This window comes from Marmota marmota, unplaced genomic scaffold (genome assembly GCF_001458135.2).
Source record: "Marmota marmota marmota unplaced genomic scaffold, marMar, whole genome shotgun sequence".
Taxonomy (NCBI): Eukaryota; Metazoa; Chordata; class Mammalia; order Rodentia; family Sciuridae; genus Marmota; species Marmota marmota.
Window position 1 is genome coordinate 4,736,922 of NW_026000108.1, and position 16,708 is coordinate 4,753,629.

Sequence of the window (16,708 nt, forward strand, 5' to 3'; positions counted from 1 at the left end):
GCTGATAGCGGTGATGGTGATAGTGTGGTGGAGGTAGTGGTGATGGTATTGGTGGTGGTATTGGTGGTGGAAGTAGTGGTGGTGGTATTGTGGTGGTGGTGGTGGTAGTGGTGGAATGTACAAAATTCCAGGGTGTATTAAGGCCCTCTGTGGGCATCTTACCTGTGTTGATCTGTTGATGCCCACAGAAGGGCCTGTGAAGTAGATACCACCTTTTGCCCCATTTTCCAGTTTAGATCCTAAGGCACTGTGCCACACAGTTAGTGCATATAGAGTTGGGGTTCAAACCCTGGTGGACTGGCTTCAGAGCCTACCTAAGCCAGGGTCAGAAAGGTGCGATCCTCAGACCAGCTGCATTGCTCCACCGGGGTTGGGTAGAAGTGCACGTTCATGCATCTGACCCATGGCGCAGCATCGCTGGGGAGGGGCAACAGGAAAGGGGTTCAGCGAGCTCACCAGGTGCTTCTCACACATGGTAAAGCCTGAGAATTGCTGTCCCAAACCATGTGTACCTGCCCTGAGTGGCTGTGTCAGCGTGGAGCCCATGCTCGCGTGACTCTGGCCTTGCCACTCAGTGGGCTCCCCTTCCAGTTTTATCCACCTACTGGTTGTTGCTGGTAGGTAGGAAAGAAGGTTCTTGCTCTTTGGCACTGAACCTCCCACCAGCACCTCTGGGGGCTCTGAAATCCCACCAGTTCCATCACAGCCTTGGCATTTGGCGCTCACTTCTAACTGCGGGCCGTGTTCCCTGTCCACATTCTTCTCTGCCCGCTTGGCCTGAGCCCCTCCTGCTTCTTCAGTTCCTCTTTTCACTCCCTGCCCTTGTCATGAGCTTTCTGCTGTCTTGTTCTCAGCTCTCTTTTTCGCCCAGCCTGGGTTCCCTAGCCCCAGATGGAAATTGCTTTCTTGGTTTAACCTCAGCATCAGGGTTGTGATGCCAGTGAGTGTTTGATGCAGGCTTTTCTGCTGCAAAATGGGATCATACGTGTGGCCCACACTCAGACAGCAGGTGTGGAGAGCCTCCCCCAGCTTCTACCGCCATGGCTTGGTCTGCTGATGCTTGTTTAACCAGTTCCTTACTGAGTCTGTCTGTGCAGATTGTTCCCTTTGGGTGGATTCTACAAGTGAAGCTAGTGAACAAAAACAACCCACACTTAGAGACTTCACAGAAACCACCAAAGGCACCTAGAGAACTTGTGTCCCTTCCTACTTACCAGGGGTGAAGAATAGCAGTCTCCCAGAACCTTGCCAATGGCGAATGAATATCTTAAATCCTGGATAGTGGTGTTGGTGAGAATGGGGAGAGATGGTGTGTATGAGGTGAAAATTCTCATTCTCATTTTTTTGAGGTTGAGCATCTTGTCTGGGGATGGGCCCTTTGCTATTCTTTGATAATTGCTTCATCATTATTTACACTAAGTTTTCTGTTTATGTGTCCCATAAAACAATTTTTATTTCTGTAATTTCTTAATGTAATAAGACTATTAACTTGTGGTCTATTATTATATGTTACAAGTGTTTTTTTCTCCACTCAAGGTTTTTCTCCATGATGCTTTTAGGATCTTAGACCCTTTCCTTCCTTCCTGAGAGTCTTTAAGTATTTGTTTTTAGGAAACTCAAGGCTTCTCCCTTTTCATTTAAATTTGTAGTCCATCGGCACTCTGTTTTGCTGTAAGGATCTAAGTGGGCGTGCAGTTTTATTTGTTCTAAGTTGCTGCTCCCTTATCCCAGTACAGTGTTAGTGGGTCAGCTCTTAACTTCCATCTTCTGTGCCAAGTTCCTGTGTTGGTCCCGGGTCTGCTGCAAGACTTTCTGCTCTGTCTCATTGACCTGTTGAGCAATCTCATTTCTGTCCCTAAGTAGAGAGGCACAAACTTCCACCTTGAGGTTTTCAGACAAGATTTCTTTTCTAAACTAAAAATATGGACTTCCTGTCTGAGGATGATGACCTCTCTCTGGAGGGGTCCAGATAGCCCTAGACGGCCATCACTTCCTTCCACTCTAGCCCTTCTGGGATATCCTCACCCTTTTCCTTCCCATGTTCTACCTGTGGCTCCAAATCCGACCCTTTGTCTAGCTTCCAAACACCTGCTCTGCTTTGGTGACCAGATGAAGGTGGCTAACACACCGGCCAGTGGAACCCTCTCCTGTCCCTGCTTCGCATTGTAGCAGTGACCATGGGTAGGAGGCCTGGAGAATCCATAGGGCAAAGCTGGGGTGTATGGGGCATGATGACATGGACTGTCCTCCACTCTGTCATCCTCCAGGGAGGGGAGGGAGGTAGGGGGAGCAGGAGAAACATGCCAAGGGTTGCATGTGGGGAAGGGGTATTGGCAGCTGACAGTTGGAGCCCTGCCTCACAGCACCACCCTCTATTGCTGGACCCCTGGAAATACGGTCTAGCTAAGTCTTCTGAAGTTGTGAAGCTCTCTTAGCATTGTTAAAACGACCCACAGAAAGCCATTGCATCATGACCCAGCACTGCTGATGCCAGCACAACCGTCCCTGGGATGCTCTCTCCTCACTCAGTCCTGTGTCTGGTGCTTTAGGCTGGTTCTATGTGGAGAGGTGGGCCTGACCTGTCTAGCAGCTGTGAAACCAGAGAGAGTGGACACTGGTTTGCATACGAGGCAGCTGAGGCTGGAGTGTCCAGGCTCCTGGGGAAGGTGGCTGAGCTGGCCTTCTAGTCTCCGCATCCTGGCTCTGAATTGCTGGGCTGTACCACTGGCTCATGAAAGATTGGGAGAATGAGGAGTTTTAGTCAAAAAAGAAAAGTATTATGGAAAGTATAGGCTGAAGTTTTATTTGAAAGTGTGAGGGTTCCTATATCTCTCTGTTCATGTTTCCTAGATATCACAACCCCTTATACTCATATATGTGTTGTTGCTTTTCAGAGAATCATCAATTACCTATTCTGATTTGGATCATGGGCCAGATCTTCATCTCAGTTTTTGTTTTATTCCAATCCCAAAGAGAATTTAACTCCTATAAGCCATGGGACTAATTATAGGAAATTGCAGGGCTGTTGTCATTGGCCAATAGGTGTGGTCCCTGAACAGTCTCAGCAGAACCAACAGCTATTACAGACAAAGCAACATCCATGTACCAGGCATGGTCATGATGTTCACAAGATCAGACACATTGGGGACCGTGGGGTTGGGATGTCATCTGGGTGGAGCCCAGAGCTGCCTCCAGCCTTTGAGGAAGGAGGTAGTGTGGAATCCCCCAGTGGTGCTGTCCAGAGTCCCCCTGGTGAGACAGGTAAAAGCCTTCATTTGCCTCAGCTCTTGGATTTGCATCTCAGTGGCTGAGCCATGGGTCACAGGGACAGTCAGGGCTGAGGCTGAAAGCTCAGAACAGATGGCATTGGTTTATTTTTGCAAATTGTAAGAAAGGGCGTGTCCAACAATCTGTTAGCTGTGTTGGCACTGACTTAAAATTTTTAATCAGAATTATGGATTCTCTATCTTTTATTAAATTGGAGATGCCATTAATTGGAATATGCACCAGTACTTTTATACCACTAAAGAGGGGGGAAATGGTGCCAATTAAATGATGACAGGGCATTGAGTGCCAGTTAAATGATGGTGGGCATTCTCTTTGCAGAAAGGTCAAGAAGTGGAAAATGCTCATGGTAGGGTGAATGTAGGGTGGCTGCAGTGTGGGAGCATTCTTCTGTGTGTTTGTTGGTGGGCCACTTCTGAGGGCCAGCTTGTGTGTCCTGTGGACAAAGCTACGCAGAGGTCTTTTTTCCATGGCAATAAAAATTCATCCCCAGCAATGGTGTCAGATGTTACTGTGCAGAAAAACTTACGTGCAGTCAGGCATGGTGGTGCACCCTGTAATCCCAGTGGTTTAGGAGGCTGAGGCAGGAGGATTGCAAGTTCAAAGCCAGCCTCAGTAACTTAGAGAGGCCCTAAGAAGATCAGCAAGACCCTTTCTCAAAATAAACAATAAAAAGGGCTGGGGATGTGTCTTAGTGGTTAAGTGCCTCTGGGTTCAATCCTTGATACCAAAACCAAAAAACAAACAATAATATCATGCAATATTTTAGATTGCCAGGCCCCACCTCAAAACATGGCCATTGTGTGGGTCTGAGGAACCCAGGAAGCTGCATTTTGACAGGTACACCAGGGAATGGAATGCAGGACTGTAGACCAACATTTGAGATGATAGAGCTTTAGTTATCCCATTGTGTCACAGTTCTCCAGTGTATTCAATTGGTGGATAATTAGGAGATATTTAATTGTTTTTTTTCTTCTCCCTAATGAAAACATGTCCATACATGTCCCAGCAGCCATGTATCTGGGTGGACACCCCCTGGCTTCTTAGGGTCCATCAGGCAGTAGTGCTGCTGTGGGTTTCTAAGGGTGAGTTAGGAGTTGGCTGTTGTTCTGTCCATTGGGACCTGGAGCCAGACTGCCTGCATTCAAACCCCCTGTAGTAACTGTGCACTTCTTGGAAAGTTCATTTACCTTTCTGTAATTTTTCAGTCCAAAAATGGGATGAGAATGGCCGCTGCTTTTTAGGTTATTGTTAGTATGGGGTCTAAAGAAATCAGCTCAGAGCCAGCGCCTGGCAAGGCCAGGAGAGTGTTAGCTGGCTGGTGTGGTGGCTGGCACTGAAGGCCAGGCAGGTGGGAGAGGGAGTACTGTTTCCTCTGCTGGGTGAGAGTACTTCCTCCTTGGGAAGCTGGAGTCGCCGTGGAGGATGCTGTGGACAGGAATAGTCAAACTCTACAGATTTTTTGCTGCCAGAGAATGAATTTTGTTGCTCCAGATCCAATTTCAGCCTGTCCCCACACTGTTACCAGAAATATCTTCCCAGCACACTGGTCTGGCTGCGTTGTTTTCTCTGCTCACATCTCTTGCCCGACTCCCCACTGCCTGGGATGAGCAACAGATCCCTTTTCATACTGGACAAAGAAGGCAGGGCCCTTGGAACTGGCTTCACCCCAGCTAGTTAGTGTCCCTTCTCCATGCTGGTTTGTGGAGTGAGAAATTTCCTGGGGAAGGCTTCCTAGGGGAGGTGGTGGTTGAATGGGCCTTTGAGGACTGAATAGGAGTTTCCCAAGTGAGAAGGAAGGGAGGGCTGTCTGTTGGTCAACTGGCACATGTAAAGTCACAGTGGCATGTTTAGGGCAGTGTTCATGGTTCCTTATGGCTCAGGTGGGGAACTGAGAGTAGACCTGGACAATAAATAAATTAGTAGAGGGGTGTCAGAGACTGGGTTGACAGGAACTCTGTTAGCCAGGGCTGCAAAGTTGGCTGTGTCCCCTGCATGCAGCGAAACATGCGTCATGGGACTCTGGGAGTCCTCCAAATGTCTGTGTGCTGCCTCCTCAGGCTAAATGGATCCTTCCCCAACTTATTTCTATTCCTATGTTTTTAAAGGACCGTGGACATCTAAAAGAGCCCTTGCCTAATTGCTCAGGGCATAGAAGGCTTCCTTTCAGTTATGTGGCTTGTTGTGAAATGGGAACTTGGAAGGGGGCCAGTCTGTGCAGCTCTCTGCAGGCCCCATCTGGACGGGCAGACTCACATCCTAGTCGTTTTTTCTTGCAGTGGTTTTGATGTGAAAATGCCTGAATTATTAAAATAATTTGATAGACTAAAATGCAGGTAGAAGACTGAGAACTGAGAGTTGAACTGTCAGATGTTTCCTCTTTGTACTTTCATGGATTTGCTGCTCATTTCTGCCCCCACCTGCCTCCAGTTTTGCACCAGCGCTTCTCTTCCCCTGGAGCCCATGTCTCCCTAAATGCAGTCCCCTCAGCTCTGCAGAGCATAGGCTGGTGACTTACCACCTGGAGGCTGGACTGCATCATCCAGGGAGGTTTGGGGGCTCTAAGGATGGTCCTTGCACTCAGACTGGTTTGGCAGTCAGTTTTAGTATGCACCTGCTGCATACAGGCCCTGGGCTAGACTCTGGTGAGTAAAATGAGGAATCTGAACTTTTGGCCTTGAGCCATTTCTTCATTAGGTGTTGCCTAGTGAGACTGCATGAGAGGACGCCAGTTCTCACGTGGACAGATGTTTTATGTTAATGTGTTACTGTGTGTTAAGGCAACTAGAACTCACACAGTAAGTCTTCAATTTCATGAAATATTTTGGCCTGAATTCATACATATATATATATATATATATATATATATATATTTCAAAAGTCAGTGATTTTAAGCAAAATTTTAAAGCAAATAAGATGGGTTGCAAAGGGACCTGGGGGAACCTTTGGGGGTTCCTGACCGTGTATTATATCCTCGTTGTCAAAACTCTTTGAGCTGTTGCTTAAAGTGTGAACTGCACTTCAGTAAAGTTGATTTTAAAAAGTAAATGTGTTCTGTGTGCCTCGCGTGCAAGAGTCATAGCAGCACCTGGATGCTCTGGTCCAACTCTGCCCAGTCTGAAGTCCCATTTTCAAAAGATAAAATAATTTGAGGTCTAGGGAGGGCCAGGGTCAACACAATGGGTTGAGAGAGGAATAGGCTTCAAAGTCCAGGACTCCTGATGCAAAGCTTGGGGCTATCTTTCCCACTCCAGGTCTGCCCTGTGTTCAAGCCCTGAGTTGAAGCAGGGGCTGAGGCCAGTGGGCAGGGATGGCCTGGGCGGAATCAGGTGCTGTTGGATGTGGAACAGGTATCTGAGCCTCTGCTGAACCAGGTGCCAGGAGAATCTAGGTAGAGCTCAGTTGGCTGGGTGAGAGTGGATTTGACTGCGTGGTCCTCAGGTGGGAGAGGGCGTGTGCATGGGGTGCATGGGTTGGCCTGTTACAGACTCCTCAGGTTTGCTGTGGGTAACTAGTGTGGGCTGTTAGAATTGCTATGGGGACTCACTTAGGGGATTGCAAAGCCTCCTACTGCAAGAGTGAAGTTTTGTAAGAGTCTTGAAGGAAGAACTGGAGTTGAAAAGTGGGGGCTCGGTGTCTCACACACATTCCCAGAGTCAGGATCCTGTGCTGTGTTTTTTCCTCTAGAGGCTGCTTGTGATTAGATGTGCTGACACCTACTGTCCTGTGGGACTTTGCCCTCAGATCACAGCATGCAGAGAACCAGGATGTCAGGGGTGGAGGGTGGTGCTCAGGCCTCGGCCACACAGCTTCCCCCAGAGGGGAGAAAGTGAAGCTTGGGTAAGTTAGGGCTGTTCATGGAGTCACAGTGGAGTGTCATGGCTACATTAGAAGAAATGTGTCCTTTAGGCTTCCTTGAGAGCAGGGTGTGCCAGCTGGTGTCTTCAAAGTCCCAGGCTGATTTCCTGATTCCTTTGACCTTGGAAGTATGCATTTGATTTTCATTCATGCTCCTGCAACACAACACCAGAAGACCTCGAAATGTCCAGAGTGATGACTAGCTTGTATGTGATGACTGACAGGTGGCTGGCCATCCCCAAATAGCTTTTGGATGGAGGCTGGTCCTGGGACCCCCAAGACCACTCCTGCTCCAGGAAGGGATGGGGAGCTTATCACCAGTGCCAGTGACATAGCCATGCCCACCAATGACAGCTGTATAAAATCCAAAGGGACAGGGGAACTTCTGGATAGCTGAATCCACAGAGGCACCTGGCACCAGGGCTCCCTCCCTGCCATGTGTGTCGCCCTGTGTATGTCATCTGTATCTCTTATACATGTGAGTGGAGGGTTTCCCCAAGTACCATGAGCTGCTTTAGCAAGGCAGTTGAGCCCAAGGAGGGGGCCATGGGAACTGGGCTTTATAGCTGTCGGCCAGAAGCACCAGTAGTCATGTAGTCACATGGGACTGAGGCCTTAACCGTGGGGTCTGACACTGTCTCCAGGTAGACAGTGTCCAAATTGAACTGAATTAGAGGACACTCAGCTGGTGTCCACTGCAGAATGATTTGCTTTCTTTGTGTGTGGGGACTGCAACCCCCCCATCAAGTCCGTGGTTGTCGTGAGGGCATGGTGGGAGAAACTGTGTTTGTTCCTGTGTTCGCAGAGCTCCCTTACTTTCCCTCCTTCTCTCTTCCCCCTACTCTGTCCTTCCAGTTGTGAGACATCTATTAAGTGGCTCAACTGACTAGTGGAGCAGACCTAGAGGAGAGTGCTGCAGGCCAGGAGTGACAGGAAGTGCAAGGTGATGTCATGTGCCAGCTGCCCTTTGCTTACACTGCCATCTGACCTTCCTCCCAGCACTGTGAGCCAGGTGTGATTGTCTAATCCATTTTACAGATGACAAAACAGATCTGGACAGAAATGGATTTGTCTGAGGTCCCCTCCACTTCTGAACCACTTTGCTATTTAGCCTCCATTGCTTTTGACCTCTGACCTGCAGAGGAGTTTGAGTGTGAGGGACAGGAAGACAGGAGGACAGACAGCTAGAGCCAGGGGGACTGGAGGACTCAGGGCTTGACTGGGGCCTTGCACTTGGGGATAGGTGGGTAGTAGTGGGTGGTGAGGGAGGTGGTGAAGCAGGCACAGTGGTCTTCAGTCTTGGCTCTGCCATCAAGCTAAGATCTTGAGAAAGTTGCTTGAACTCAATGGAAAATAGGGGTAGTAGTGGGATTTTTTTTTCCCTCAGGGTTGTCATGAGGATTGAGTGAGGAGGTGGTGGGGGACAGGTACAGTACGTGGTGGATGTTGGTTTCACTCTTGGCCTATTGGGAGAGGTAATGAGCCCAGACCAGATGATGGAGGGCCTTGACTGCCAGGCCAAAGCACCTGGACCATGGCCTGGAGGCAGTGGGGGTATAGGGAGAGGAATAGGTGGGGCTGGAAGGGTCAGGTAGAAGCTGAGACTTTGTGCTCTTGTTGGGTAGAAGGGAGCTGCTGAATGAGTGCCACCTGAGCACCCTGAGGGTGGCCACTGCAGGTGTAGAAGTGGGTGTCTTCTTTTTGGAGATGATGCTCCATCTTGCTAAAAGGCTGGTGTGTAGCTCTCTCCCCTATGATCTTTTCTTTCTCTGATGGCCTAGGAAACTGGTTTTAAAGGCCTGTGTTTGTAAAGGTGTTTTTTAAAGAGTCATCTTCCTACTGGTAACATTAGGGCTTGACTGGGGGCCTTGCACTTGGGGACAGGTGGGCAGTTTGTGGGGCCCAGAGGGAATCTGAATTTCAGGGAGGAAGCCAGGCAGACTCTGTGGGCACTGCCAGTGGTACCGGCAGTATTCATCAAGGTCGAAGCCGGCCGAGCACTGTAGAGTGCAGCATCAGGAGCAGGTGTCTATTCCTGGATGCAGAAAGCACTCAGTTCAGCAAACAGTGTTGTGAACCTGCTGCGTCAGGCCCTGAGCAGGGGCCTGGGGATGCAGAGGCCAGTGGACCTTGGATGCTGCCCTTGAGAAGCTTACTGTGCAACCCAGCTCTGGCGGCATTGCTACTTCCCAGCCCCTGGTCTTGGGCAGGCCCCTTAATTTCTCTGGAGCACAGTTTCTCTTTCTCTATAATGGGGGGAGGGTGGGGAGAGGGACAGCACCTGGCTGGAAGAATGAGGGAGATTCTGGAGCTGATACCCAGAATGCAGTGTGGCCTGCACTTGGCAGTGGCTCATTCTGTCTCAGATGTGGTGGAATGTGGTGCTGTAGGGAAGCAGTGGTGGGAAGTGCTACCTGTCTCCCCAGGGCTTGGCAGGTGCTCCATAAACTTGGTGGCATGTTTGTAGAAAGAAGAGTGTGAAAATGGCCTTGGAGGATTTGGGGTTTAGGAGTGGAAAAGGGGAAGGGGGCAGCGACATTCTGAAAAGTATGTCAGTGGAGGGGAGTGGAGGAGGGCAGGGACCAAGGAGAGTGGCCTGCTGGGAGAGGGGTGCAGGGACAGTGAAGAGCTGGTTGGGAGAGGTGGCTCTGAGGGGTGGGATCATCTCACTGGCCAGCTGTGGGTGCTGTTGCTGGGGTGGTAGCTTTTGAGCCCATCATGCAAGCGCCTGGCCTCATCTTCCCCAGCCTGGGGTAAAGGGGCTCTGTCTCTGTGGGAGTGCGTCGGGCGGTACGAGGTGCAGGTCCCTGGCTAGGTTGGGAGAAAAAGACCCTACAGACAGAAAGGGAACTCTATATAACTTGGACTTTGTGATGTAAATATGGAATTTTAGATTAGGTAATTTATAGCTCTACCATTTGATTTTTAAAAAAATATTTATTTTTTAGTTGTAGTTGGACACAATACCTTTATTTTATTTATTTTTACGTGATGCTAAGGATCAAACCCAGGGCCTCACATGCGCTAGGTGAGTGCTCTACTGCTGAGCTACAACTCCAGCCCTATTGTTTTGCTCTCTGGAGGGGAAATTAAATGGACGTTACTTTTTGGGTGAGGGGTACTGGAGATTGAACTTGGGTCCTTGCTATATCCCCACCCCTAAATCCATTCTTTCTTACCTGGGTGGCCTCAGGCCCTGTCACTTTCTTTCACCAAAAGTCTGTGTTCCCTCGTGTACATTGCAAGGGGAAGTGGTAGTATCTGCCATAGACTGCGGGTATCTGCAGAGCGGAGCCTGGGCACAGTGCTCACTCCCTTTTGGCCATGTTCTTTGAGGGAAGGGTCTTCAAAGGCACACACCAGCCCCTGAGCCATAGCTGTTGGGGGTGGGGATTGAGTGGGGGAAGGCTGTAAGTTCATTTTGTCTTCTTCTTGGAACCTCTCCAAATTATTTTGACAGCATGATTTTATTTTTATTTTTACATTTTTGTTCCTTTTGGAGGTGTTTTAATTAGCTGTATTGCTGTGACCAAAATACCTGACAAGAACTACTTAGAAGAGGAAAAGTTATTTGGGGCTCATGGTTTCTGAGATTCAGTCCATGGACTGCCAATTCCATTGCTCTAGGCCCAAGATGAGGCAACATATCATGTAGGAAGGGCCCAGTGGAGGAAAGCTGCTCAGCTCATGATGGGGTCAGAAAACAGAGAGAGAGAGACAAGGGAAGGGGCAACAGGGCACACTCCCAGTGACTCACCTCTCTAGCCATGCCCCACCTGCATACAGTTACCACGCAGCTATTGATGGACTGATTAGGTTACAGCTGTCATAATCCAGTATTACTGAATTAACAGGAGCTTTTGATGGATACCTCATATCCTAGTTATAACAGGATTTTTTTGTTTTTTTTTTTTTGTAGTGCTGGGGGTCAAATCCAGGGTTTCGCATATGCTAGGCCAGCATTCTACCACTAAGCTAAAATCCTGGTTCCTGATTTTACTTTTACAATTAAGAACATTACTTATTTTTCAAAAAAAAAAAAAAAAAAAAAAACCAANACAATTAAGATCATTACTTATTTTTAAAAAAAAAAAAAAAAAAAAAAAAAACCAATAAAGTAGTCCCCTTAGATTGAGTCTCTCTCGGCAGCCTGGCCTAGTGTCTACTGGTGACAGGTGTGGGGATCAGGAGGCCTATGTCCATGGAGGATCAGTGGGTGTCACAAACTGCTCCAAGTGTTGAGGCTGTACAGACTGCAGGAGGCAGTGGGACATGTGGCCCCTAGTACCCTGGGCCGAGCATTTTTTTCCCATTAAAGTATGCCTCAACCTGTCAGTCCCAGCAGCCCTCCAGCCTCTCTTGTCCCTCTCTAAGGCCATGGTCCATCAGAGAAGAGTATAGATCCTGGCCTCTGCTTCTGTGTGTTCATGAGCAGCTGCTTGGCCTCTTGGACTCCTCACCTCCCCCATTCCCAGTAGACCTAAAGTACCCCAGCACCACCACCACCACCACCTGCTCAGGCTTCTGGCACCTTCCTACATTCTCTCCTTCTCCCCACCCAATCTCCAGGCCCTGTGGAGAATCCTATTTCCTTTCTCCATGCCTATGCATGGACATCTATTCATAAACCAAATATGTGCTTCCTCTAGACCAAGCCTGGGAATGCTGTGGTGATGTCTGCAGACAAAGTCCTGCTACCTGGACCTCTGGCTAGTGTGTTTGAGGGCATGAGTGACAGGGACAGTGAGAAGCAAGTGAAGGAGAAACCAGACCCACAGCCTGCAGGGGAGCTCTGCAGGCCCTGGCTGTGCATCCCTCCCTCTGCTCCTGGTTCTCCATGCATGGCTGATACTCGGGATATGCTGGTGAATTGATTTGTTGGAAAAAATGAGGAAGTTGGCTTCCTCCATCATGAAAAGGTGGACTCTCTCTTTGCAGAGTCTGTGCCCAAAGAAAGCATTTGGCATCTGAGTGGTGTCCCATGTGTAGCAAAGGGCTGGAAAAAAGTATTGTTGGCGTGCATTTCATGGAGCCTGATGGCAAGGCTTAAAATCCTCATTTGCTTAAGAAAAAAACAAATGCAAAATGGTGCCTCTCCTCTGCACCAGGAAAATCTGCTGAGCATGAGCCAGCATTCCAGACTGTGAATCATTCTGTCTCCTGGCCGTGTCACTAGGAGATGCAGCTACCCTGCTCTCAGTCTGTGACAGTGCGCCAGCACCACCAGGTCATCATCCTCTAGCTGGTGCTCCACTTGGAGCATACTGGAACCACTTAGCAGGTCTGTGTGTCAACTCTTGAGCCCACAGGTCTCTGAAGAACAGGGTTTATTGGGCCATCACAGATGCTAGCTAGAGAAAGGACTGAGTTCTGGGACAAGTTCACCACTCCAACAGCAGGGATGAGCAGCAGCTAGAGAAGTGTCCTCAGCTAGAGAAGACCCTGCTCTCAGAGATTTTTGGAAGCAAATTTGTTGGACCATGTTGTGATTATGTTTTAGGTGTGGTATTTGTAAGAGCATTCCAGGAAATTCTGATGTGCAGCCAAACAGAGAGCTACTGGGCCAGGAGGGCTGGGTAGGGACAGTGCAGGGACATGGCATAACTGTTGGAATCCAATCACCTGTTCTCAAATCTTGGTGCCTCCATAAGTGGCCTCACCTCTATGACCCTTGGGCTCCTCATCTGTCAGGGGGAACAGCCTTTGCAGGTTCTGATGAGGGGGATGCTGGAGGGCATGCTGTTGTGAATTTCATGTTTGGTTATGAATGATCGTGCCAATCCAGTGGGAGTGCGAAATAGTACCTGCATCCTCTGGGTTCTTTCTGGGTGTTTTCTTAATTTTGTTTTCCCTGTTGTTTGTGGCTGGTATGTAGAAATCCAGTTGATTGTATGTACTAATCCTGTATCCTATCACATTACTGAACATACTCACTGGTTCTAGTAGTTTTATTTTAGTAGCTTACTTAGTGTTTTCTACATATGTGATCATATCAACTGGAGATAGAGGTAGTTTTACTTCTCCATTTCCAATCTGGATTCCTTTTATTTTCTTTCTTGCCTAATTGTCCTGGCTAAAACTTCCAGTTTGGTGTTGAATAGAAGTGGGGAGAGGGACATTCTCATTTTGTTCCTGACCTTAGGGGGATTTCCATCTCTTCCCATGGGGATGGTGTTAGCTGTGGCCGGTCCACATGAGCCCTTGGCTGGCTTGAGGAAGCACTTATCTTCTTTCCTGGTTGGTTGAGTGCTATCATGAAAGGCTCTTGGATTTTGTCACATGTCTTTTCTGCCCCTGTTGATAAGATTGTGAGGTTTTTGTCCCTTACTCTCTTTACGTGGTATAATACCTGGATTTGTTTTTCAATCTTAAACCAACTCTGTGTTCCCGGAGTAAATACCACTTGGTCATGGTATATATTTATTTTTGTATGTTGCAGGGTTTTCTGTTCTAGTGTTTTCCTGAGGATTTATGCATCTCTATTCATTGGGTCTATTAGTTTGTGGTTTTCTGTTCTCGCGGTACTTGCCTGTTTAGCCGTTGGTGCAGTACTGGCCTCAGAGCAATTTGGGAAGGGTGCCTTCCTTTTTCATATTTTGGAAGAGGCTGGTACTGATTCTTCTTTAAACCTTGGTATAATCCACCCATGGAGCCATTAGGCCTGGGTTTTTCTTGAGTCTGCTATGACATATGTTTAATAGACTACAATGCTCAGCTCTTTTTTGTGGCATTACAGTTTCATCTGAGCTGGAAAGGAATGGCTGACAGGCTAAGGCTTTTAAGGCCAATTTACACTAGATTTGCTGCCCTTTAAGTGCAGGCAGGAGGGGCTGGTGCTTTGTCCAAAGCAGACTGAGGCTGGCATGGTGATGCAGCTTCTTCCTTTGCCTCTCCCCTCCCTGCGGAGAGGTCTTCTCTCCTTCAGTGCCACCCCAGGAGACAGAGGAGGAGAGGAGGCACTCGCTAGAGCCATAGCCAAGAAGTGGAGGGAGCAAGGCTTGCTGGCCCCCCACAGGCCTCTGTCATCCCCTACTGAATGGAGAGGGTGAGAGAGACCCAGACTGAGTCAAGGAATGGACAAGGGGGCATCTGCCACCACTCCGCAGACTAGCTTGCAAAGTGCTGATTTTATGACATGAGATGGGGAAGGCAGCTAGACCATGATTGATAGGCCTGAGTCTAAAAGACAAGTAAAAACCATCTCTCGAACAGCAGCCTGGCCAGCATTAGCACGCTCAGCGTGCGGGCAGGGCTGGAGGGAGCTGCCTTTCCTTTTCCTTTTCTGTGTTCTCCCAAGTGTCTTCAGGGAGCATCTTGACCTTTAAGGTGAGAAAAGGGCGGCTAACACCCACACAACACTTGACCTTACCGTTACCTCAAGTGCTGCATTCTCTTCCTGGAGCCTGAGGGCGGGAGTGATGAGGGTCTCCCCATTAACACTGTCTGGTGCCAGTGGTGAGGAGGGCTGTCCCTGGCCCCTAGGTAAGCTTTCTACTCCGTGCAGAAATAGCTCTTGCTTTTCCCTGCTGGCTTCTGTGGACCAAGGTATGGAAGCTGATAGTGGTTCAGAGGAAGGATTGTCTCCTGGGTGCATGATGGAGAAGGGGCATTCAGAGGCGAGGCATTGGGAGTGATGTACTGTGCCCTCATTTCCTGAGAAATGTATTCAGTATTCACTTTCAAAGCAGCGATGCAGGGAGGGCTTAGTACTGCTTTCCATGTCGGTAGCTGCTTCTTGTTCTCCATGAGCGATCAGGTTACCACCCTCACGTATGCCCCCTTGGCTGTGAGGGTAGGCCCAGGCCTGCTGTATGCAGGCAGGATGGGTCCTGTGCACCTGGCTCTGCATTCCTTAGGTTGGGGGTCTTGGGCAAGATCCTCTTTGAACCTTTGTTTTTGATTCTGTAAAGGGTAAGAAAGAGGCCACCATTTTTGAGTGTCTGCTGTATGCCAGGCATGGCTCTGAGCACAAATGACCCTGACAGGTGCCTGCAGTTGACCTTGGGAAATTAATGATCTTTATTGCCATTGCTTATTTGTGTTTTTCTTAATAACCAAAGAACTCCACCAGGTGGGAGCAGTGCTCTTCTACTGAGTTGTCTGGGGCATGTCTAATCCGTTTTCTATGTAAAAGCATTTCAGATGTTTCATTTTCATTGTGGAAAATGTCTTGGAGAAGACAGATGAAAAGGAGATTAAAACTCACATAGTGGTGACAAAGGCCCCCTGAGAGTCACTGATGTTGGTCTCCGCCACTACCCTGCAAGTGGACTTACGCTGCCCTAGCAGAGGCCCCCAGTCCACACCACCGGAAGGCACTTCACATGCTGAAGGGAGCTCGAGAACCTCAGTGCTGGGTGTGGACAGAGCAGGCTGACCACTCTCTTCCAGAGAAGGCTGCCAGTGCAGATTTTCCTGGGGCACATTGGCAGTCACCCCAGTCACCTAGTGGGTGTGGTATCCCTGAGCCAGCCACTCTGCTGGGGCCCATCATCGCCTGTGCACTGGGTTTATGTGGAAGGATGTGTGTTGCTGATTATAGCAACCCTCCCCCCTCCAAAAAAAAAAAAAAAGGAAAAAAGGAAAAGACAGCCAGGGACAGCGCAGGTGTGAGCTGGAGATGGTGGCTAGCCTTTGTTCTGCTCCATTGGGGGTTTTTCCTCTTTTTGTATGTATGAAATGGGTCTCAAAGAAAAATGGGACAATATTTCTTACCTGCTCTCATTACTTAATGAATTTCTGAGTTTCCTAGGGCTGTCTAATGGTGCCACAGACTGAGTGATTTAAGCACCAGAAAGAGATGAGAGGCCAGAGGTTCAATACCAGAGTGGAGGGCTGGTCCCTTCAGAGGTGTGGGGAGGGCCTTCTGCAGGCCCACTCCTGGTGCTTTGTGCAGGCTTTGGGCCCCTTGGCTTGTAGAGGCAGCACCCAGACCTCTGCCTGGCTCTCTGCATGACACCCTCTCTGCCTTTGTATCCTAATCTCTTCTAAGGACACCAGTCCTGTTGGGTTATGCTCCACTCTTTTGAGCTCAGTTTACCTTAATCACATCTTTAAAGGTGCTCTTCAATCACATCACATTAGGAGTTCAACACGTGCATTTGATGGGGGCATAGCTTCACCTGTAATGTATACCAAGAAGTTTCTCAGTGTCATTGAAATGCCCTTTTGATGCTGAGATTTTCAGTAGTACTTAGCTGGGGTGGGAGCCGTTTGAATAATGAAGTCTTATCATTGAGCCCATGTGAAACTGCCCAAAGCAGGTTAAAGTTCAGGCAAGCGTACCCAGACTTCAGAGAAGCCCAGAAGAAAACAGAACTGGCATTTGCTGTTGTGTGTGCATGTGTGTGTGTGCACACGTGTGGGAGTCTGGTTGTACTGACCTCACTGGAGGACAAATAGGAGGGGTGGGTGGGGAGCTGTATTCTGGATAGAAGGAAGCACCAGGAGGGAGCTCAGTAGGCCTAGGAGTCAAGGCCACAGAGACCACATCTTCAGGGAACCCCTTAGCCTTGACTCACACTGTGCTTGCAGCAGCCCTGTGAGGGAAACATTAGTATTATTT

General features: G+C 48.8%; 1 protein-coding gene across 5 annotated transcripts in view; it reads left to right on the forward strand.

Annotated features, from left to right (window-relative positions):
• Window positions 1-16,708, forward strand: part of Jakmip1 (janus kinase and microtubule interacting protein 1) — a 126,563-nt gene that overhangs the window by 27,400 nt on the left and 82,455 nt on the right. The gene's annotated exons all lie outside the window — the stretch shown is intronic.